The sequence below is a fragment of the Hylobates moloch genome, unplaced genomic scaffold (assembly GCF_009828535.3).
Source record: "Hylobates moloch isolate HMO894 unplaced genomic scaffold, HMol_V3 SCAFFOLD_4, whole genome shotgun sequence".
In the NCBI taxonomy this organism is placed as follows: Eukaryota; Metazoa; Chordata; class Mammalia; order Primates; family Hylobatidae; genus Hylobates; species Hylobates moloch.
Window position 1 is genome coordinate 34,261,670 of NW_026652279.1, and position 22,205 is coordinate 34,283,874.

A 22,205-nucleotide genomic window follows, 5' to 3' on the forward strand; every position below is an offset into this window, starting at 1 on the left:
TTATGGAAACACTGGCTTCTGTAAATCTGACGCTAACTGATTTTACTACCATGGGTCTCATTGCTGAATGCATTACAGTATTTCACTGTTCAGACAGAAACCTGTAGGCGCCGTGGTTGTGGCAGTCTGGCTGTGTCTCCAGCATGCCTGGTAGATTAGTGGGCTCAGAGTCATGTTCAATAAGCATCTAATTTAACTTTGTTCTCCATGTTAACCTCAGAATTTGTACAGAATGACCTCATGGGTTTGAATGGCTTGCCAGCAGTGAAAATTGGGATTCCTGCCATTTATTGAGTGTCAACTGCATGCCAGGCTCTCTATTGGGCACTTTTCTCATATGATCTCTAATTTCTCATAACAATTAATCTTATTATCCCCATTTTATAAGTGAGGAATGTGTGGCTGTATATTCAAGCAGACCCATTCTCATTGCACATGTGTTAGCAAAGGGAAGTTTCGTCTTCTTCCAGGGCATGTGACGTCTGAGGCAGGTGCAAGGACTCCATGGCACCATCAGTGCCCAGGGTTCCATCTGTAGTTTGCTCAGCTGGTACTACTTAGCATGCGGCTTTCATCTGTGTGGGCACTACCTCCAGCCTCATGTTCTAACAGGTAGATGAAGCAGGAAGTGACAGAGAAAAAGGGCTGGGCTCCTATCAGGAAAGCAAACCTTACTTAGAAATCCTGGCAGGCTCTAGCCACACTGCATTGACCAGCGCTGTTCACAGGGCTCTGCCTAGCTGCAAGGGAGACAGGAACTGTAATTTGCTAACTACTGACCCAAACAACAGAAACTTCTGTTGGTAAGATAGACACAGAGAATGGACATTGCTGATGGCTATCCATCACTGGCATGCCACACTCCCAGGTTTATTATTAAATGAGCATTTCCCTGATTGTTTCTACTTTATGTATTTTCTGGGCATTTAAGCTCACTCACAGGGTTTCCCTTCATCTCACCCATCCTTGTGTTCTTTCTGAAGGTTTTGATGTGAAGGCTATTAGTATTGGCATCATTAATAAGCATTGGTTGAAGTTCTTAATTGGGTGTTTTTTCTGGGTGAGGTGTGAAGCAAGGAGAAATGCATGGACACAGTAACTGTTGTCCTAATGAGAACATGAGCCGTCTTCCCCAGAGAAAGCAAGCAGCCCTTCTCTAAGGGCATAGCTTTTTATAGCATGTATTATCCTGTGTGGGAACTATTCCTTTAGGCCAAGGCAGCCACTGCAGGCAGGCACAGACAGTGTCTTACATTGTGTTGTCCATTCGCTCCTCTCCATCCCCCAAGACCCTTCTCATCATCTTTGCATAGCATAGTCCATTCCTGAACTGAGCAGGAAGTGGAGGCATCACCAGTGTTTGTTGAATGACTGGAAGAGTTTATAAGCCAAAATAGATCAGACCAGAAATGCTTTAAATATTAAGGGTAGCACATCCACATTAAGATATGGATGTGCTCACTGTCGGGTCCCCTCAATGAGCAGAGGGTCCAGCAGTGTGGCCACTGGACCTGAGTCTGCTGACCAAGCAGGTGGAGAGCCCGTAAGTGCTGTGGATGCGCTGCTGAGACAGAGGCGCCACAAAGCCCGCAGCTCGGGCAGGGGTGTGGCACCTCCAGGGCTCAGGGCATCCTCAATGCCTGGAGGGCCAGCAGGGTGGCTGGCAGGGTGGCCAGGTCTTGTCGGGAGAGTGGGAGTTTGTCAGCAGGAGGAAGGGCTCCGATCGTTGAGAACCGTGGTTCTTACCTTGGCTACTGTCTGGATCACTGGGGACTCAAAAAATCCTGAAGCCTGGGCTCCCCCTTCCCCACCCCCCAGAGATCCTGTTTTATTGGTCTTTGGTGTGACCTGGGCATCAGGATTTTAAAAGATACACGAGGCGATTCTCATATGCAGCTCAGGTTGAGAACCACCACCGAGCAGAGGAGGCCACACAGGCAGAAAGTTTGGAGCTGGTGAAGACGGGATTTATTAGGAAAGGCTCTGGGGCCCGGATGGATGGAAGGCCACCAGGAGACTTTGGAGATCCTCAGGAGAGGGGCCTCAGAGTAGAGCCCATGAGGGAGAGGTGCGCGGGCAGCCAGAAACGGAGGGGCTGCTGCTATGTGTGAACAGGTGGGGACACCAGAAGACGGGATTTTCTGCAACATTCTAAATATAGCAGGGAGAAAACCGGGGCTGGCGTTCTCTTGGTCCCTGGGTCTGCCAGCTGCTGCAGTGACTCACTGGAAACCCCTTGGCCTTCCATGCAGGCAGAAGGGCCAGTCTCACCCGGAGGGGGTGAGGAGGACTCTGGGAGGAGGGCACACATGGCCCCACCCAGGAGGTGCTGCTGCGAGAGAGACGGTGGGAATCTGAGGCCCATTTGCCCGCAGGCCCACTCCCTGCAGTCCTGCTGGAAAGGACCCTTCCCCAGGGAGCAGCCTCCTGACTTCCTAACACACACACTCGGCTCTAGGCGCACTTGCTGGGGCCAGAGAAGCCTCCTCTGTATTTACAAAGTATAAAAGAACCATCCTCAACTGATGAACAGTGAATTAATTATCTGCAAATATTTGAGGGAAAGTGTTAAACAGGTCTTTGTGTGTGTTTTTTTTTTTAACTCAGCTGGGGCATGTGAGAAGAGGAAGTTTTGAGGGAATGTCTGTGGGCGGCAGTTACGCATGGTTCTCCTTGGTGGGTGGGTCCTACCCAGTCAGAAGAAGAGTATTTAGGAAATTCAAGGGGAATAATTGTTTATGTGTGTTTTTCATCCAGGGAGACAGATTTGAGTCAAGGTCGCTTGCTGGAAGTATTCTAAAATAAACTGCCATCGGTTTATTTTATTTCTTGTAAGTAATATATTTTTGTTTGAAACGTTTGAAAAATGTGTTAACCATTTTTCTTGCCTTAGTAAATACGAGAATTAAAATAATGGAGTGAGTTGCCCTTTAAGGCTTCAAGAGTTCATGGGGGCCCAAATCCGAGGGTGGGTGACAGTAAACTTGCTGCAACTCGTAGAGTGTGGGAGAGTGGACTGTGACACCCTGAGACCCCCATAGTCTCTGCTGTTCCGCAACTCATTCCCTTCCTCCCCCTGCCTCCTCCTCTTCCCTCTTCATTCACTATTAACCATAGTGAATGCTCTACCTCTGATGAAAGTCTGTTGAGTTTATTTGGTGTAAATCTCGGATATGAGTTTGTGTGCCCTCTCTGATATGAGGTGATTTGCTTCTTTGTTGAACAAAACAAAAACCTCCATGTGGCTCAGTTGCTCGTTTGTAAAATGAGGACCATGATAATAACAAGGTTGCTCTGTGGCCATGGAGATGAAATGAGATAGCGCAGGGTCTGAAACTCCAGTGGCAGCAGCATCCCCTGTTGAAAGCCAGATGGCTGGGCCCACCCCAGGATTCAGATTCAGTTGGTCTGCCGTGGGGCCCGAGAATGTGCATTTCTAACAGCCCCTGGGGGTGCTGCTGCTGCTGCTGCTGCTGCTGCTGAGGACCCCTTAGAGAGCGTGTGTAACAAACCATACACAACGCCAGGCATCTATTAGACACAAAGTACCTGCCAGCTCACCTGCAAAGAAAGGTGCAGGGAGACTTTGCAGCTATCGAAAGTTCTGTCCCAGACTTCAAAGGATGCTTCCTCAAGGAGGTGAAATTGAACAGGGAAATATGGAGAAAGAGCATTCAGGTGAAGGAACTCTTCTTCCTTCATTCTTTGATATTCACTGAATGCCCAACTGCACTCCTAACTGTTCTAGGCATAGAGGTCCAGCAGTGAGCCAGGCAGACGTGAGTGAATAAGGAGAGGTGTTATGTCCTGCCAAGTGCAGGGGAGGCAAGAGGCAGGAGGCTGCCAGGGAGAGGGGCTCCCTCTGCCCAACCCTTTGGGAAGCCTTTCAAGAGGCTGTGGCAGTCATTTGGACCCATTCTTGCAAAGGTCTGGGTGGCAGAGGGAGTCTAGAGCCGGGAACAGGCAGTGCAAAGGCCCGGGGTCAGAGGGAGTCTAGAGCCGGGAACAGTCAGTGCAAAGGTCTGGGTGGCAGAGGGAGTCTAGAGCCAGGAACAGGCAGTGCAAAGGTCTGGGTGGCAGAGGGAGTCTAGAGCTGGGAACGGGCAGTGCAAAGGCCCGGGGGCAGGGGCTAGCAGGGTGCTCCCAGGTCGCCAGCAAGCCAGGATGGCCAGAGTTTAGACAGAGCAGCAGATGAGCAGTGATGGGCAGGGGCCTTGTGGGCCCAAGGAGGAGGAACAGAGGCTGCTCTGGGATGTTGGAAGCCACTGGAGGGAGGGCTGTGAGCAGGGGAGCAGTATGCTGTGATGTGTGTGGTTTCTGAATGACCTGAGGCTGCTGTGCGAAGACAAATTGCAGGGCGAAGGCAGGGAGTGTGGGGAGGACTTTGGGCTGCCAGGCTGGGAGGGACTTGCTGTGTGCTGTGTGGCAGTGTCAACCAGACCTCTCTGAGCCTTGAACTTGGGTGGTGACCCTAGGAGTAAAGAGGCCTGAGCAGAGTGGAGAGACCCAGAGATAAAAGCAACAAGATTTGGCAGAGAGGTGAGAGACAGGGAAGGCCCAACAGTGGTGAGCCTGAGTCTCCTTGTAACGACATCTGCCTCTAGAAACGGAAGGCTGAGTTCTAGTCTGCATCATACTGAACTTAAGGCCTCATGCATGTCTCAGAGTCCCTCCCCCAAGTCCACATGCTGTGGGTGCCACTTAAGGCAGCAAGACGACAGCAGGTGCACTCCTTTAATAAGTCCCCATCACGCTGTCCCGGTCCAGAGCCAGCCCGGCATGGCCTGTGTCCACCTCACCTGCCTAGGCCTCTCCTGTCTTGCAGTGACCCCCAGGGCCTGTCCTAAGAAGACACAAGGACTGAGCACCCAGCATATGCTCAACACCCTGTTCACGTGTTCACACCTTATCTGACTTGTCCTCACAGCACTGCCAGGAGGCAAGACTGTTGTCCCCCCTTACTGATGAGGAAGCTGAAGCACAGACAGGTTAAGCCCCCTGCCCGAGGTGGCATGGCTGCTACATGGCAGAGCCTAGATTCAAGCCCAAGCTGTCTGGCTCTAGAGTTCAAGGGGTCTAGAACTGGACCCCTTGGGGGGACCCTGGCCTCTAAGCAGCAGCCTACAGCGTTCTTGGGCCCCTCAAAAATAATAACATACACAAGCACAGAACCTCACAGTTTATAAGGGGCTTCCTCAAACATCTCATTCTGTCTCAGTAACCCTGGGAGGAAACCAGCCCAGGCTGGAGCCCAGCTGTTACCTTCAGATCTGCCGAGAGTGCCTTAGTGCGTCCAGGCTGCTGTAACAGAACACTCTAGACTGGGTGGCTGGTAAACAGCAGGGATCTGTTCTTCACAGTTCTGGGCACTGGGAAGTCCAAGGTCAAGGGGCTGACAGATTCCGTGTCTGGTGAGGGAACCACCTCCTGGTTCATAGATGATGCTTTCTCATTGTGTCCTCACGTGGCGGGAAGAGGGCTAGAGAGCTCTGCAGCCCCTTTAATAAGGCCTCTAACCCCATTCATGAGGCTTCTGCCCCCATGACCTATCACCTCCCAAAGGCTCCACCTCCCAACACCATCACCTTTGGGGTTGGGATTTCAACATGAATTCTGAGGGGAGACAAACATTCACACCACAGCAGAGAGCAGCAGTTTTGGACACATACAGAGCCCCCCTGCAAATCCAGCCTCTCCCTAGTTGCTGGGTCAGCTGGAGCCCGTGGCTTTAGCCTCATGGGAGCCTTGGCTTTCCTGCTTGTAAGAGGAGCAGCCAGACCACTCCCTCAGGAGCGCTGTGGGAATGCTTTGCATGCAGTAGTGTGCAGGACAGTTCACGTGACCTTCCTTCCACCAGCCATTGGACAGATGTGAAACAGGCTCAGCTTTAGAGAGACAGATCTTGGCTCTAATTTGCTCTGTGGCCTTGGCAAGTTACTTGACTTCTCTGGACTTCCCACTCCTCATCTGTAGAATGGGCTAACAATACCAGCCTGTGGGCTGCTGTCAGAAGTGAACTACCAATGCAGCGTGCTGTCTGCACTTAGAGGTTGGGGGAGCGGGGGCTCTGGAACCAGACAGATGAGGCCTGGAATTGTGGCTTCATCCTTTACTACCTGTGCGGCCTTAGCAAGTCTGCACAATCCCCTAAGTTGAAAAGGCAGGGCTGGTAAGGCTTGCTGGGGTTATCCCAGGGATTCAATGAGGTGAAGTATGTAGAGTGCTTGGTTCGGGGCCTTGGGGTTTGATAAACACAGGTTTTCTTTCTTCCTCCCATGACACCTCTTTTGCTTTTTGAGGGACGGTAGGAAAGTGCGAAGCTCAGATGCCCTGAGAGACGTCGTGGTGAGACCCACCATTGCACCAATGTTGTGTTGAGAAACAGAACCTCATGGAGGCCAGGAGGAGTCCTTGCCAAGACAGCCGGGACTGTTGCCACTAGGCTGAGGTCCCCACCTGTCCACTCCCCACATACATGCTGCCCCTGGTGTTCTATACACACGCTGTGTTACCCTGGATTAAAATTAACGTAGGGCTTCTTTTTATAATTTTCAAATGCCCCTTGAATTAACTGCAGATGGTAAGTGTGGCACTAAGTCCTAGAATGATGCAGAGCCAGTGGTAGACATTTGTCTTCTTCCTAAGGCAGATGAAAACGTTTAAAGATAAATGGAGAAGGCTGGGCATGGTGGCTCACACCTGTAATCCCAGCACCTTGGGAGGCTGAGGGGGAAGGACTGCTTGAGCCCAGGGGTTTGAGACCAGCCTGGACAATATGTCAAAACCCTGTCTCTATAAAAAACACAAAAATTAGCAGTGCTTAAAGGTGCGTGCCTATGATCTCAGCTACTTGGGAGACTGAGGCGGGAGCTACTTGGGAGCTACTTGGGATCGCTTGAGCCCAGGAGGTCAAGACTGCAGTGAGCTGTGATTTCACCACTGCACTCCAACCTGGGCGGCAGAGCGAGACCCTATCGCAAAAAATAAAAAAAAATGCATACCTGAAGGAAGGCAGAAATAGTAAAATGTTGCCTTGTGATGAGCAGGACCAGTGGGAGGGTGGTCGCTGGGGCCACGAAGCTCACGGTGAGCAGAGAGCAGCTGCCTCTGCTCCTGTTGGTGCAGGAGCCAGGCTTTGAAGGAGGCAGGATTGGGAGGGTAACTGCCTGAGGCAATGAGCAGTTGTGGTTCCTGCTTACATGGGCTTGGTTAGCACAAATTGTAGGGTTGAGACATAGGCAGATGGCGGTTTAAGCAGGCTTCTGGGGCCTAATCAGGGACAAGCAGCATAAAGGGAAAGAGGAAATTGATAAATCATTCAGTCTTGTGACCTTGGACACACATCCTTGTGACTCTGGGCACCCTGCCTGTGACCCTAGATACCTATTCATGATTCAGATTCCTGGGCTCCCAGCCTTATGACCTCGACGCTCACCCTTGTGACCTTGAGTACCCAGCCTTATAACCTTGGGTGCTCAGCCTTGTGACCTTAGGCGCTCAGCCTGTGACCCTTGGCACTCACCCTTGTGACCCTGGGCACCCAGCCTCGTGACCTTGGACAAGTCACTGATCCTCTGACCTTGGATCACAGGCCAAGTGGTTAAAGATATTTAAAGACTCCAACAGGGTTTTGTGGCCTGGCTTTGCTTCGTACAGCCCTGCCTCCTGGAGTCTATTCCATATTCTTAGATATTCACTGTTCATTTACAGGACTCCCTCTATGCAGCTGCACCTGGCCCTCACGCCTTAGTTCTTTGACCAACCCACACCATGGCTTGGGCATGACACTCTCCCTCCTGCCATCTCAGTTCTTTCTGAAAGGTGAAGAGACCTGAAGTGGATGAGGGAAGCTCCAACTGCCCTGGAGAGCCTATATCCTCCAAGGGGCTGTGGGGAGGGGCCCAGAAACCTAGAGGGCTGAGCACTGCATTCTTTCCCACCTTATGCAGGGCCACTCAGCTCTTTTTCTATACAATATTTCATTTGATTAAAGGATTCACTTCAAAAAAATTGTTTCAGGGCGAGGCACAGTGGTTCACATCTGTAATCCCAGCACTTTGGGAGGCTGAGGTGGGAGGATCGCCTGAGGCCAGGAGTTTGAGACCAGTCTGGGCAATAGGATGTGACTCTGTCTCTACAAAAATAATACAAAAATTAGCTGGGTGCAGTGGCGTGCACCTGTCACCGCTACTTGGGAGGCTGAGGTGGAGGGGTCACTTGAGCCCAGGAGATTGAGGATTTAGGAAGTTTCTTCCACTTCTAGAATTCTCTGATTCTAAATGAGAAACTAGGTATGAAAGCTCTTTGCGAGTCACAAGAGAGGATAGTTATGAAGAGAGGCACCTTATTGCTCTTGCGGCAGAGTGGCATGGGGAAGGGCTGGCTGATGTCGAGATGACAGATGGAAGAAGAAAGCAGCCATGGCGCGTGCCGGTCACTGAGCTGAGCGCTCACAGGAGCCCCGCTCCATCCTCAGGACAGACCCCCAGGACTCTGACGGGGCTTCGGGGGTGGGGTGTTGTGGGTGGAGGCAGGGAGGCTGATCTGCTCTCCCTCCACTCAGCAAGTATTTATTGAAACTCACTGTGTGCCTGCACTGTCTGGGCACTGGGGAAATGCTGAACCAAACAGACATCAACTTGCAGCCTCTTGGAGCTCACTTGCTACTTAAATATGTTCAGTCCCTCGGGGCTAAGCCACCCGGGCCGGCAGCTCAGGGTCCAGTACTCCCTGGACCTGGAGAAGACCTCAGCTCCGATGGCAGCCTCCCCCTCACCAGCCTCCCTGGGCCTTGCCGTCTTCGTCTGAGAAATGGGGAGGATGCACTACCTCTGTCACAGGGTTTTAGTGTGGACTATGGCACTAAGTGAGGGCAGCGTCTAGGTGATGCAGGTTAGTTGAATTTTTGAAATGCCAGTTGTTTAAAAATTGATTTGTAGGAAGCTTATGGTCAAAGACAATCCAATTCTTTTTTTTTTCTTTTTTTTTTTTTTTTTGAGATAGAGTCTTGCTCTGTTGCCCAGGCTGGAGTGTAATGGCACGATCTCAGCTCACTGCAACCTCCGCCTCCTGGGTTCAAGCGGTTCTCCTGCCTCAGCCTCCTGAGTAGCTGGGATTACAGGTGCACACCACCACGCCTGGATAATTTTTTATTTTTAGTAAAGACGGGGTTTCACCATGTTGGCCAAGCTGGCCTCAAACTCCTGGCATCAGGTGATCTGCCCACCTCAGCCTCCCAAAGTGCTGGGATTACAGGCATAAGCCACCGCTCCTGGCCTGACAATCCAATTCTTTCTGGCAGAGTTTTACCCAGAGATCCCATATGCTGAGCTGAAAGGAACCGTCTCTAGATGTGAGGGCTGTGAGTATGGTAGCCGTTCTCAAAGTGTGGTTCTGGTCAAACTAGCAGCAGCAGGATAAGCAGCAGCACCACCCAGGGATTTGTGGGAAGTGCACACTGTCGGGCTCCGGGGTGGGACCAGCAGTCAGTGTTTAGCAAGCCCTTAGGCAACTCTGAAGGACACTATAGTCTAGAATCACTGCCCGGGGGTAGACATATGAGTGATGTGCTAGGTTCCCTGAAAGAGGTGAGCATTGGGGCTTGGAGAGCTGGAGGGGTGGACATGACAGGGAGCTTCAGTAGGAAGAAGAGAGGAGAGGATATTTCAGTCTGGGGGAGGGGGAAGGAAATGCCAAAGAGAGAAGGGAGAGTCAGAGTGGAACTCTTGGGAAATACTCCCTTACTTAGTCATCTTGGATGTCAGAGTAAAGTAGGTTAGGCCTCGGTTCTTAACATTTTATTTCTGTGACTCCAGTAGTCATTACACATCCCCAAAATGAGGGCTCTGATCCCTAAACCACACACCAGCTATACAGAAGCAACTGGTACAGGAAGTGGCAGTGTGGTGTGATGGTTAGACACACGGGCTTTGGCATCAGATATGGGCTCAAATCCTGGTTCAGTCATTTACTAGCTGCAGGGCCTTGGTCTGCAGTCTGTTTTTTGTTATGTCCTTCTCCAGGTTTGGTACCAGGGATATTCTGGCTAATAAAATGAATTGGGAAGTGCTCCTTCTTAGTTAGTTCTGAAAGAATTTGTGTAAGATCGTTATTATTTTTTCCTTCAATGTTTGGTAGATCAGTGAGGCTATCAAGGCCTGGAGTGTTCTTTATGGGAAGGATTTTAATTATAAATTCAGTTTCTTTAACTATTAATAGGACTATCCCAATTTTCTTTTTCTGTTTGTGTCAGCTTCAGTAGTGTTTTTCAAGGAGTTTGTGGATTTCATCCAAGACATCAAATTTATTGGCATACACTTGTCCATAATATCCTCTGTTATCCTTGGACAAGTTACTGGAACATTACTGAGCTTTGGTTTCCTCATCTATGAAATGAAGGTATTGAAATGTCTACCTCATAAGTTGTTATGAGGATTAAACAGTCATTTAGGTGGAGTGTTTATCAAAGGTTCTGGCATATAGCATGTATTCACCTGTTCATTAGTATTATTGATGGCCTCACCACATTCCAGTTACCTGCTGAAGACATGTACTGAAAAGTGTTTGAATTCTATTTCTTAATAGCTAAAACCTGGCCACATTGGATATTGTCAAAAGCATCATTCTGAGACTATAAGTTTACAAATTGCTGTTCTGTTTCTAGAGTTAAACTTGCTTCAAAATTTCTTTGAGAACATTTTACACTCTTATGGAACAGAGTGCCCCAGGGCTCTGATAGTCTATAATTTCTTAAATAATCCATTCATTCACTCATTCAAGAAAGATTCATCGAGTGCCTACCATGTGCTTTTACTGTGGGGTAGAAAGAGGAATGAGACAGTGCTCCTGCCCTTGAGAATCTCACAAGCTAAGGTCCAGCCCCAAATGTGTTTTTGAATTATTTGATCCTTGCCATGAGCCATGAAATATGGGATTTTATGACTGCAATTGTGAACAATCAGTTAATTATTTACAATCTTTGGAACCAGGCAGGCAAGAATGTCACCCTGCCCTTGCCACTGACTCCTTATGTGACCCCTGGGAAATTTCCTAACCTCTCTGAGCCTCCATTGCCTCATCTAACAGGATGGGTGCAATAGTACAAATATTGAGGGATTAGATAAATCCAGCTCCATGACAGGCACCCATAGATGGTGATGGTGATAGTGATGGTAATATTGGTGAGAGTGATGGTGATGATGGTGAATATGAGGAAGATAAGCCTTAAAGCATAATTTCCTAACTAGTTTTTTGGGTTTTTTGTTTTGTTTTTGATAGAGTCTCACTCCGTCACTCAGGCTGGAGTGCAGTGGCGCAATCTCAGCCCCCCGCAATCTTTGCCTTCTGGGTTCAACCAATTCTCCTGCCTCTGCTTCCTGAGTAGCTGGGATTACAGGGGCATGCCACCACACTCGGCTAATTTTTGTATTTTTTGCAGAGATGTGGTTTCGCCATGTTGGCCAGGCTGGTCTTGAACTCCTGACCTCAAGTGATACGCCCACCTCAGCCTCCCAGAATGCTGGGATTACAGATGTGAGCCACTGTGCCTGGCTGTAACTAGTGTTTTTTAAAGAGGTAAACTAAGGCTTCATATTTGAAAGAAAAGAGCTCATTACAAATATCTTTTGTCACAAAAATTTATGTCATATGGTTTTGCACTGATTATGGCACAACTGACTTCCAGAATCTTCTATAACAAACCAACAAAGCCACTGTCTTTGGAGTTCTTTGATGCTGTTTTTGAGGACACAGCACCCTTCGTAAGAGTGCTCCTGCTTGGCTGATAAACATGCCAGGCAGGCGCAGTTGGGAGGCGACCCTGTGCACAACTAAGGAAGTGGATTGGGGCTCCCCCTCAAGAGAGGGGTTTGGCAGATTCTAAGGATAAAAGAGCCAGGGGCACTACGAGTGTTTTCTGGGTAGGATTTACTTTCAATAAGGTGCGTGTCTGCATAGTTAAAATTAGAAATATACACACAATATTTGCAATAAACAGATTCAACAGCTATTATATGAGAACCTGCTGTGTGTTGGGTCAGTGCTGGGTGTGGAATAAGGAAATCACACAGACCTGGTTACTGCCTCAGGGAATCCATGGAGACAGACATGCTTCAAAAGCAAAAGTAGTTGGTGGAGGGCTATTATGGGGTTCTGGCAGAAGTGTGCATGGGACGTATGGGAGAGGGAGGGAGGGCCCAGACTACCTTTGGGAGTGATCATGGGGAAAAATCTTCACAGGAAATGACATTTGTGACTTTGAACAAGCTACTAAACCTCACTTTAAACTGGTGAGCCTCAGTTTCCCCACCTGTAACTCTAAGTCATGGTAACTACCTGGTGAAGATTAAATGAATGTCTTAGCTGCTAGCAGAGTGGCTGCTGGGCACATAGTAGGTGCTCAACAAGCCCCCATACTGTCCTCTTCCCCAACACACAGACCCCTGCTCTCCTCACCACACATTAGTCACTGGCTGAGAAGAGAAACTTTTTTTTTTCAGTTCCCTGAAATTAAATAGACAGCTCCCATCTTTTCTATAGAAAGTTGTTCATGCTTCCCATGTTAGCTAATCTGGAGCGATGCGGCCACAGTGTGGCCGTTCCTGCGGGAACACTCTTCTTCATCAGCCTTCTGGGCTTCTCTTCAGTGATGTTGGGGGTACGTGTTTCTGTTCTTTTACCCACGGTCGAACTTGTTTTTAAAAATTTACAAAGTGATTTCTGTGGCAGGTACAATGTGAACCCTGAGCTCTTCACACAGGAATTGGGCACGTTGTTCACACAGCTTCACTGAAGTGACAAGAACACGTGGCTCTTCCGAGGGCCGCAGCAAGTGTGCCGTCTGAATGCTGAATCGCAGATCTGTGTTGGGGGCTTTGGAAGCCACGTGGACACTCCTGGAGACCCAGCACCGTCTCTTCTCATTCTAGTGACTAGCGGCCTGATGATTTGCCACCTGGTTCTCTTTCAGAAGGAATTTACCCCAAAGGCGTAGTCACTCATTCAAAATTATTCATACGGTCTCTCAGATGAAAATATTTAAGGTTTCTTGGTGAGAAGAAAACAGACATCACTGCAGGTCCCCAGAAGAAACCGTTTCTGAAGTGTTTAAATGAGTCACTTGTTGGAGGAGAAAAAAGGTCAAATTACTTACACGTGATCCTGTGTTAAAAAGAAAGACTGAATAATTCTAGGAAAGGAAATTCTTCTCGGCACCAGGGATGCTATTTGCTGTGGTTCAGGAGCTGAGAAAAGATGTAACTAATTATAACATATATGCAGGTTATATTTGGATGTAGAACAAATACATAGTCCTTGTTGTCTGAAAGGCCTGAAGTTGAGTCAGTTTAACCACTTATTTGCTATGTGACTCTGGGGAAGTTACTAACCTCTCTGCACCTCAGTTTTCTCATCTACAGTAAAGGATGAGTCAAAGTCTGTACCCCATAGGGTCAGTAGGGAGATTAAAAAGGAACTAAATGAGATCCTCTATGTGGGGGGCCTGACCCACAGAGAGTACTCCATAAATATTGGCTATGTTGGGGTGACTACTTTTCCGCCTTAGGAAAACCTGATTCGACTCCAGTCACAGTTTCATGCTAACTAGTATGGCTTCCAAATTTGAAAAGTGATGTGATATTACCTATGTCATGGAATATTTATAAGAATTCTGAGAGAGAGAGAGATGATATTCATATTTAACATTAATTAATATTTGTCGTATGCCTGATTATCCACGCAAAGCTTTTCAAACATTGCCTTGACCCTCATTACAGCCTTGGAGTAGGTGTGGTAATTATTACAGATGAGGAGAGCGCGTGAGCTTCCCAAACATGCACCTCTTCTCACACACAGCAGAGCACAACTGTGGCCTGGGCCTCTCCTGGGGGCTTTCCATCTTTCTCTTTTATTCTGCACCACAAGTATATGGCCTTGATATCTGTATGCCCATTCTGCAGGCAGGGAGACATAGTAAAGTTACAAGGTGCTGAGAGGCCAGTGGGACCCCTTCCACTCCAGGTCTGCAGCCCCGTTCTCTCCGGCACCACTTCTTCCCCAAATGAGACAGAGTTGCCCTTCACCCTTAGGCCATTAAGCTTCCTAGAACCCCAGGAGTCCGTGGTGGGAGCAGATGCTCACAGAGGAGGATGTGTGCCCCTCCCAGGGCCCATCTTTATCATGTCAGAGGTGGGTTCCTGCATCTGAGAGGAAAGAGGAACACAGCTGGGGGTGCTATTCAGGCAACTTCAGCATCAGGCATGGGGTGCCACCCAGAGAGGCCATGTGATGGGCATTGGGGATTTGCAGCTTTGACGGAGACATGAAAGCTCCGAGAAGCCGGAGGAGCGCCTGTGAGCCAGGAAGGAGGAGGGTGGAGGTGGAGCCTCTTGCTTCCACCCGTGTTGGAACCTGGGTCTTCCTTTCCCTGTCTTCCCAGCACGCAGCTGAGACTGCACACTGAGGTGGGTGTAATGACTGTGGCGACATCAGTAAACTTAGTTGCTCTTTGAGGGCAAGGCCCATCTGCAATTTAGCCCTACCTCCCCCTCCCCCACAGAGGGGTTCAGTCTCTGGGAGAGTTTGAGGACAGGAGGGCAGTAGGAAGAGGAGAAGGGGCAGGGAGGGGAAGGAAGGAAGCTCAGCAAGGCGGCACAGAGGGAAGGACCACAGTGGCCGAGTTTGGGGCACAGGCAGAGGTCCACTCCAGGCAGGGTCGGGGCTGGGTTGGCCTCAGGACAGGTCCAGGTGGGGCTCCAGGGAGATGTCCCCACCCAGGTTGCTTGGGCAGGGTCCGAGATCCAGATGGCTGTGGCTGTGGTGGCAGGCCCCTTGGCAAGCAGAAGCCACACTGTGGCATGCTTGTGAGGGTCCCCCGTTCTACTGAGTCAGAGCTGGCCTTGAGCCTGAGGGGCCCGTGCTACCACAGCAACTGGGTACAGCCCGGTGTTTTCTGTGTCCAGCCTGGCTTCGCGGGGCCAGAGGGTGAGAAGAAAACAGACATCACTCTAGGTCCCCAGAAGAAGCCGTTTCGGTCTTTGGCAGTTGTCGCTGTCATCCTCAGACTGGCATCTTCAAATCCATCTTGGAGATGATGTACCCTCTAGAGCCTTTTCTTTCCGGCACACCTGTCCCCTGGCTGTTGGGGCAGCCTGGGCCTGCTGGTGCACGTCAGTGCATACACACTCACCACACACCTGACATCCTATGAATCCACACCGCTGCACCCTGCCAAGGTAATAAGGACCTTGCATGGTGGTTGTTTTTTTTCTGTCTCCAAATACTGAGTATTTCCCTAAAGACATTCAAGGAGGGTGGATCACACATCTTTCCCCAATCAGAGTGACACACTGTGATCCAGCACACATGGAGATCAAGGGCAAAGCTGGGGAGGCTGCCATGGGGGGAAGGCAGAGTCTGGAGTGACACTGGGTTCCAGTACCAGCTGCAGGGCACAAACACAGACCTGGCCTGAGGCGTCCCCATCCCATCTCCTGTCTGTGAAGTGGAGATGGTAATAATGGTACCTAGGTATAGAGCTCCCATCTGTAAACTTACCATTGATAGATTGCTTAGAACAGGCCCTGGCCTAGAGCAGCATGCAGCAAGTGCACCTGTTACTACTTGCATACTCATAACTGAAGCTGCAGTATTGACTAGAACTGCTCTCATTTGATGGTCACTGACAGAGCAGTGGGCTGCAAGGAACCTGCAAGGAAGCCTCCGCCCCTCCCTTTCACACTGTACAAGGGTACAGACTTTGAGGTCCCACCAGTTGGTGGCAGGTTTGGACCCAGATCTCAGGCCCCAGCTCCCAGAACCAGGTTCTGTGCACCTCTCCCCACACATGGAAACAGCTACTCTGCCCATTTCTTAAATTAAACTTCAAAATCACTCTGGCTGCAAGTGGACCAGAAGAAAGGGCTCCTCAAAGGAACTTTAAAATAGATAGGGTCAGGGCTGGCTTTGCTTTGACACAGCCCTTGAGAAAGGCTGGGGATGGGAATGGGCAGAGTCTGTCTTGTGAGCTGAGCCTTTCTGAAGTGGGAGCTCAAACAGCATGTGACCAGGAAATGGCTGGCCCACCAAGAACTAAAAATAAACGGCTGTAATGCTGCCAACCGTCAGGGCAGGCGGGGAGGATGCGGAGAGCTCAGGAGCAGAGCGGTGCCCGGCGGGGTCCTCCTCAAAATGAAAAAAGAACCGCATGCCGGCAGACAAGGTGCTTCACGTGTCACTAACGTGGAAGTAATAAACCACGATTGCACTGTCAGGCTGCCCTTTCTGAAGGGCTTCATATTCTTTATTTAATTTCATTTCATTTTCAAGGCAGGTAAAGCCATCGTCATTTTCATTTTACAGAAGAGAGAACAAGCCAGGAGTGGTGGAGCCAGGATCAGAATTCCAAATCACAGCTCTATTAAGCTGTGTTCTTGGTGTCTTGGTTTCTCCCCTGTTAGAGGTAAAGGGAGAAATTAAAAAGCAAACGGAGGACCCAAACCTTGCATGGGATCCTCAGATGCAGTCACAACTCCCTGGCAAGTGCGCTGGGTGCACTACGCATATTTAGTGCTTGTCTGGGCATTTGAGAATGAAGCTCTGCCTGGAGTCCCTCCCCAAAGAGCTGAGGTCCCAAGGGCCTGGCCGGTGAAGCGAGGAGCCGAACGTGCTGGGAGGGAGGCAGGCTGCTTGGCAGTCCAGCTCTGCCCACGGCCGGCTGTGCGCCAGCCCTCTCTGTGCCTCCATGTCCTCACCAGCCAAAAGAGGAAACCACAGTACCTTTGTGGTGGACCAGCGTAGCCCAGTTGCTTAGGGGAACACGTGGACACACACACAGAAGGCACTTGAAATGCAGCTTGAAGGGCGGTTTGCAGTCTCTGGTCCAGGCAGTGCAGAAGTGGCCTCTTTGACCGCTGTCTCTGAGTGTTCTGTGGCTTCCACCCTGGCTGTGGAGGTTAGTACTGCTTGCTGGAGAAGGAGGACCTCTGGGGAGGCCTCCGTCCTGGTCCCTCAAAGCTTCTCATCCCCACCCTAAACTAAGCCAGCACCCCCAACACAGTGGCTCTAACAAGACACAGCAGCAGGGGAGAAGCCAGCTTGCCCAGTGGGCCCCAGAAACGACACAGTCTGGTCATCAGCACCGCAGAACTCCCTCCCAGGCGGTGGGCCCCTCTCTAGTGCAAAGGGTCCGGATGGCCACAGGGAATTGTAGATTCTCTGAACACAGCAACTGGGGCCTCTGCTCTCCGCATCCGTGTGACACCTTGCTCATAGCAGCTGCTCAGTGAAGGCTTGCAGAATTACAGGCATTTCACAGAAATGATGGTTTCTTTGGATATGCTCAAGTTCACACTCATGAATCCTGTATGTGTGGGTATGATTTTGGCCTGGAGGATGGGCCCTGTTTAAAGAAAATCAAATAACGCTTGCCCAGCTGGAAAAATCCATGACTTCTGTGCTAATAATTTTTTCCACGGATCACCCCATTTAATCCTATGGCAGCAGAGTAAGGCAGGCAACGTCCCTATGGAGGAAACAAGATCAGAGATGCTGCCTGATTTGTTCAAGCTCACAGTCATTAGGGGCAAAGTCGGACTGAAATTCTTACACTCTTGCACCTTGCTACAGTTTTAACTTTTGGGAAAGTGCTTTGGGGTGCAGAGCTGCAGGTTCCATCGGACCAGTGCCCCCCAGTCAGTGCTGTGCCTCTGAGCACCCTGGCGTGGGGCGCAGCCCCCAGGCGAGTGGCCCTGGGGTTTCTGCATCATCTGACAGAAGTGCCGCAGCGGCTCCAGGAATAGCTTGCGACGCGCAGTCTGTCGGGGGTGCCGTGCCAGCTCCTCACCTCGCCTTCTGCCAAGGCTCTGCTAGAAGATGCTCTGACTCCCAGAGGTGGCACCTGAGCCTGGCCGAGGGACAGAGCCAGAGTCGGGGCTGACTCCAGGGGAAGAACAAGGTCCTTTCACCTTCATTCCTCAGCACCCGCGTGCCCTGTGTGGCACGGTGTGAGCCCAGAGAGTTCTGTTATGTGAACCTGCTGGGTGGAGGCAGAGTGGCCTGGCCTACTCTTTGTACCTGTGTGGCCAGGACAGTCACTTGACCTCTCTGAGCCTCAGATTTCCCATCTGTATGTTAGGCCTGAGGCTTCCTATGGAAACGTTAACTCATAGGACCCCACACAAACTCAATGTCACATAAACGGACGCTTCCACCCCTGTGTGGCTCTGCCCTTCCCTCCCGTCATCTTTCCTTTGCTTTTCTTTGAAAGCTGTGTGCACATCCAGCGCCCACCCTGCTACACCACTGGCTTCCTTTCTCCAACGCAGAAAACCAAGCCGTCTAAGCAGGGCCTGCCCGCAAAGACAGTCAGTGTGAGAGGCAGGGGCCAGCTGCCTCCTCCTCAGAGTCGTGGAGAAGTGCTGGATCATTCAGGCCCCATAATCATAATTATTTCTCTCCTCGTTATTGTACAGATGCCACCAGATTGGAAAAATCACTTAAAGGTTTTATTCAGTGGAAGCTTTCTTACTAAAAAAGGAGAATCATCTGAAGCCAAAGGGACCGATTCCAAGGACCCTGTGTTGAGTGAGGGAGAAGGAGCTGGGCTGATCTGAGCAGGTAGGAGCTCTGCATGAGGCCCCTCCTTCCTCCCAGTCCACACAAGAACCAAGAGTCTCTGAAGTCATCGGGATCTCTGGGCTCAAAGCATCTCTATAAAGTGGCACTGCTTCTGTGAATTACATTCTCTCTTCCCTTCCTTGGAAAATGACCTCTAAGCAGGGGAAGGTGCAGTGAGACATGAGAACATGCCCACAGCTGAGATTTTTAAATGGCCGCAGGTGAACACAGACATCCCTCTTGAGCACATGATTCAGAAGAGAGGCACACCCACCTCCAGTGGGCATCTACCGTGTACCAGGCACAGTGCTGAGAGCCTTGGTCACATCAGGTGTGGTAGGGGACCAAGGGAGGGGTAAGGACAGTCCTGCAGAGGTTGGAGACATTAGCCAGGGTCACGCATAGCAGAGAGAAGGGTTGAGAGCCGCCTGACTCTGTGTGTCTCAGTTGTTGGTGTCACAGAATAGGAGAGCTGGTTTATAATAATGGACACTGTGAAAAATAGCTGCCAGGGCTGGGCGCAGTGGCTCACACCTGTAATCCCAGCACTTTGGGAGACCGAGGCAGGTTGATCACTTGAGGTCAGGAGTTCAAGACCAGCCTGGCCAACATGGCAAAACCTCATCTCTACTAAATATAAAAATTAGCCAGGCTTGGTGGCATGCACCTGTAATCCCAGCTAGCTACTCAGGAGGCTGAGGCAGGAGAATCAGTTGAACCTGGGAGACAGAGGTTGCAGTGAGCCTAGATCACACCACTGCACTCCAGCCTGGGCAACAGAGCAAGACTCTGTCTCAAAAAAAAAAAAAAAAAGAAAGAAAGAAATAGCTGCCAGGAGCCCCCAGAACATCCTTTCCTGTGAGAGTCATGTTTACAACTTACAGCCAGTGCACTTTTGCACATTTTCAAGAATGATATTTTTCTCCCTAGCAATTGCTTGTCATGACATGATAAATCGACCCATTATCCCATTATTTTTTATAACACAAATCTGATTTTTAAGGGCCCTTTTAAAGAGGAAGAGAGAAAAGAAAATTACAGGTGACTTCCTCCATTCTCCTCGCTCGGTACAGCCGAATTGTTAGGAAAGGAGACTGGCACTTTGTCAGCACTAACAACGGAACACACCATTTAACTATACAAGGGTCAGGGGCTGCTCTAAGAGGGCCAGGCCGACCTGGGCTTCTGTCTAGCTTGAAAAACTTCTAGCTGTTGACTTTTTGCGAGCTCCTTCACATCTCCAAGCCTCATTCATGTATTTATTCATTCATTCAGTCTATAATGTATTAGCTTGATGCCCAGTTACCAACTCCAGGCATGGTGCTAGGCACAGGAGGTGCAGCTGTGAACAAAACAGACACAAGACCCTGCCCTTGGCAGACAGTGAGCAGCAATAAATGACTTTAGGGTGTGTCCATTGGAGAGACGTGCCAAGAAGCAAAATAAAACCTTGGAGGAGGAGGGTGGGGCAGTGGGGGCAAGGGATCACGCTCAAGCTGCTGGCTCCACTGAGAAAGTGGTAGTTGAGCAAAGACCCAAAGGAGGCAAGGAGGAACCTCACAGATGACTAGGGGAAGAGGGCGTGGCCAATGCAAAGGTCCTGGGGCAGGAGGGTGCCTGACTCATGAAGAACAGTTGGGAGACAGGAGGTGAGGTGAGAGGAGAGCACCGTAGGAGGGGAGACGGAGGTGGTGTGCAGCTGGCCACACAGGGCCCAGAGATCCTCAGTTTTCTCCTCTATAAAATAGGAACAGAAGCCCCCAGGCAGCTGCCATATGGATTTGATGGAATAACATCAGCCAAGTACCTACAGGTGTGCTAGGTGCCCCCCCAGCGTGAGCAAGTGTGCGTTCCTTCCCGGCGCTCCTGTATCAGCAATCCATTTACAAGGTGTCAATGACACGTGGCTGAACACAACTGGGTCAGGAGGACCCTGAGCTTGGATTCGGATCTACCCTGGTTGGGGTCAAGAAGCGCTCTCTCAGAGGCAGGTCCTCCAGCTTTGTGACACTGTCACAGCTTTCTTCATTGTCCCCAAGGTTCTTTGGATGCTTTTTCTTTTAGGGAGTTCAATGAAGAGTTTCTTTCTCTGGGGTAGTCAGTCCACTTGGAGTTACAATTCCTGCTGGAGCTGGCAACTGGGCATCCAGCTAATCTCAGTGGTCTTTGAAAGCAGAGAGTTCCAGAGCTAAGTCATCAATTTATTGAAGCCAGAAGCCATCTCACTGGTTGTATATATATCTGTGTGTATGTCTGTGTGCATATTTGTCTGTGTGAATTATATATTATATACAGGCACTGGGATATGTCTAGGGCAGTTTCTAATTTAAAAATTAGAAATCAGTAAATAGATGTAGATTGCTGCCTTCCCGACTGAGCCAGTAGTTACCACAATAATGCTGCATAACAAATACCCCCGAAACTCAACAGCCTAAAACAACAACTCATGCCTTCTCCTGTGTCTGTAAGTAAGCTGTTTTAGGCTGGGCTTGGCTGGGTGCGGCTCCAGGCCTCAAGTTGGGTTCAGCTCTCTCCACCTGTCTGTCAGCTTCCAGGGACAGTGGGCTAGGAGAGTCATGTTCTTTTCTAGGACAACAGCAGAAGCACATGAGGATGGTGATGCTTTTTAAAGTCCGCACTCAGACTTTCTTGCCATCACTCTGTCCACCTTCCATTGACCAAAGCATGTCACATGGCCAAGCCCAACATTTATTTACAGGGTGGAGACAGTGGGGACAGATATTCGTCACCTGGTGAGAGGACCCGAAGGGATGTATGGCAAGAAACATGGATGGAGGAGGTCTTCCTAGGAGGACGAGGGCCACTCCTGCTACTGACCTAGGTCTGCGTCATCAAGGGTAGCAGCCATGGTGGTTTTAGACAGTATGTAGGCAATCACTTTTTTCTTATTTATATGTATTTATTTTATGATTTCTATATCAGTTAGTAATTAAGTTTGGCTGCTAGAAATAAAGACTTGTTGTAACAGTCAATTACACAAGAAGAAGGTTTATTTCTCTTCTGAAAAGAAGTCTGGAGATAGGCCAGGCCTGTGTTTGAAAATGTAGGTTGTATTGTGATTCAGGTATGGCGAGGCCAACACATCAGGAGAGGCTGCCATTGAAAAGATAGTTTGTTCCTCTCAGTTCCCAAGAGAAGGGGCCACAGCATGCCATGGGGGCATGTGGGGAAGCACCAGGGCTGATCAGGAGGCAGAGGGAGCAAAGAGAAAAATTGGAAAAGAATCTTTATCGTGGTTTCCATGGGAAGGGATGGGTGAGATGGGGTGAGCAGGCTTAGAATTAGCCAGCTTGAATAGTTTTGTAGGCTCTGGGGTGTAGGGGCTTCTGGCATCTGGCCCTGGGGTGATGAAAGCAGAGAAATATTGGCCTGGAGTGGAGGTGTGGGCTCTGGACCAGTTAATTTGCATAGGAAAGATGCGCTTCCCTGTAAGACCTTTACTATCTCTAGTAATTGGCTAGCCCTAGAACAGGTAATTTCCCCTGTCAGCAAGGCCCTAGATGTCAAAATATCAGAATAAAAAGACATACTTAATACTTGGGATAACAGCTCCATTGTTTTATCAAGAAACC

The 22,205-nt window shown here is 49.8% G+C and overlaps 1 protein-coding gene across 6 annotated transcripts in view; it reads left to right on the forward strand.

Moving 5' to 3' along the window:
- Positions 1 to 22,205, forward strand: part of MGLL (monoglyceride lipase) — a 135,467-nt gene that overhangs the window by 44,895 nt on the left and 68,367 nt on the right. The window lies entirely within an intron of this gene.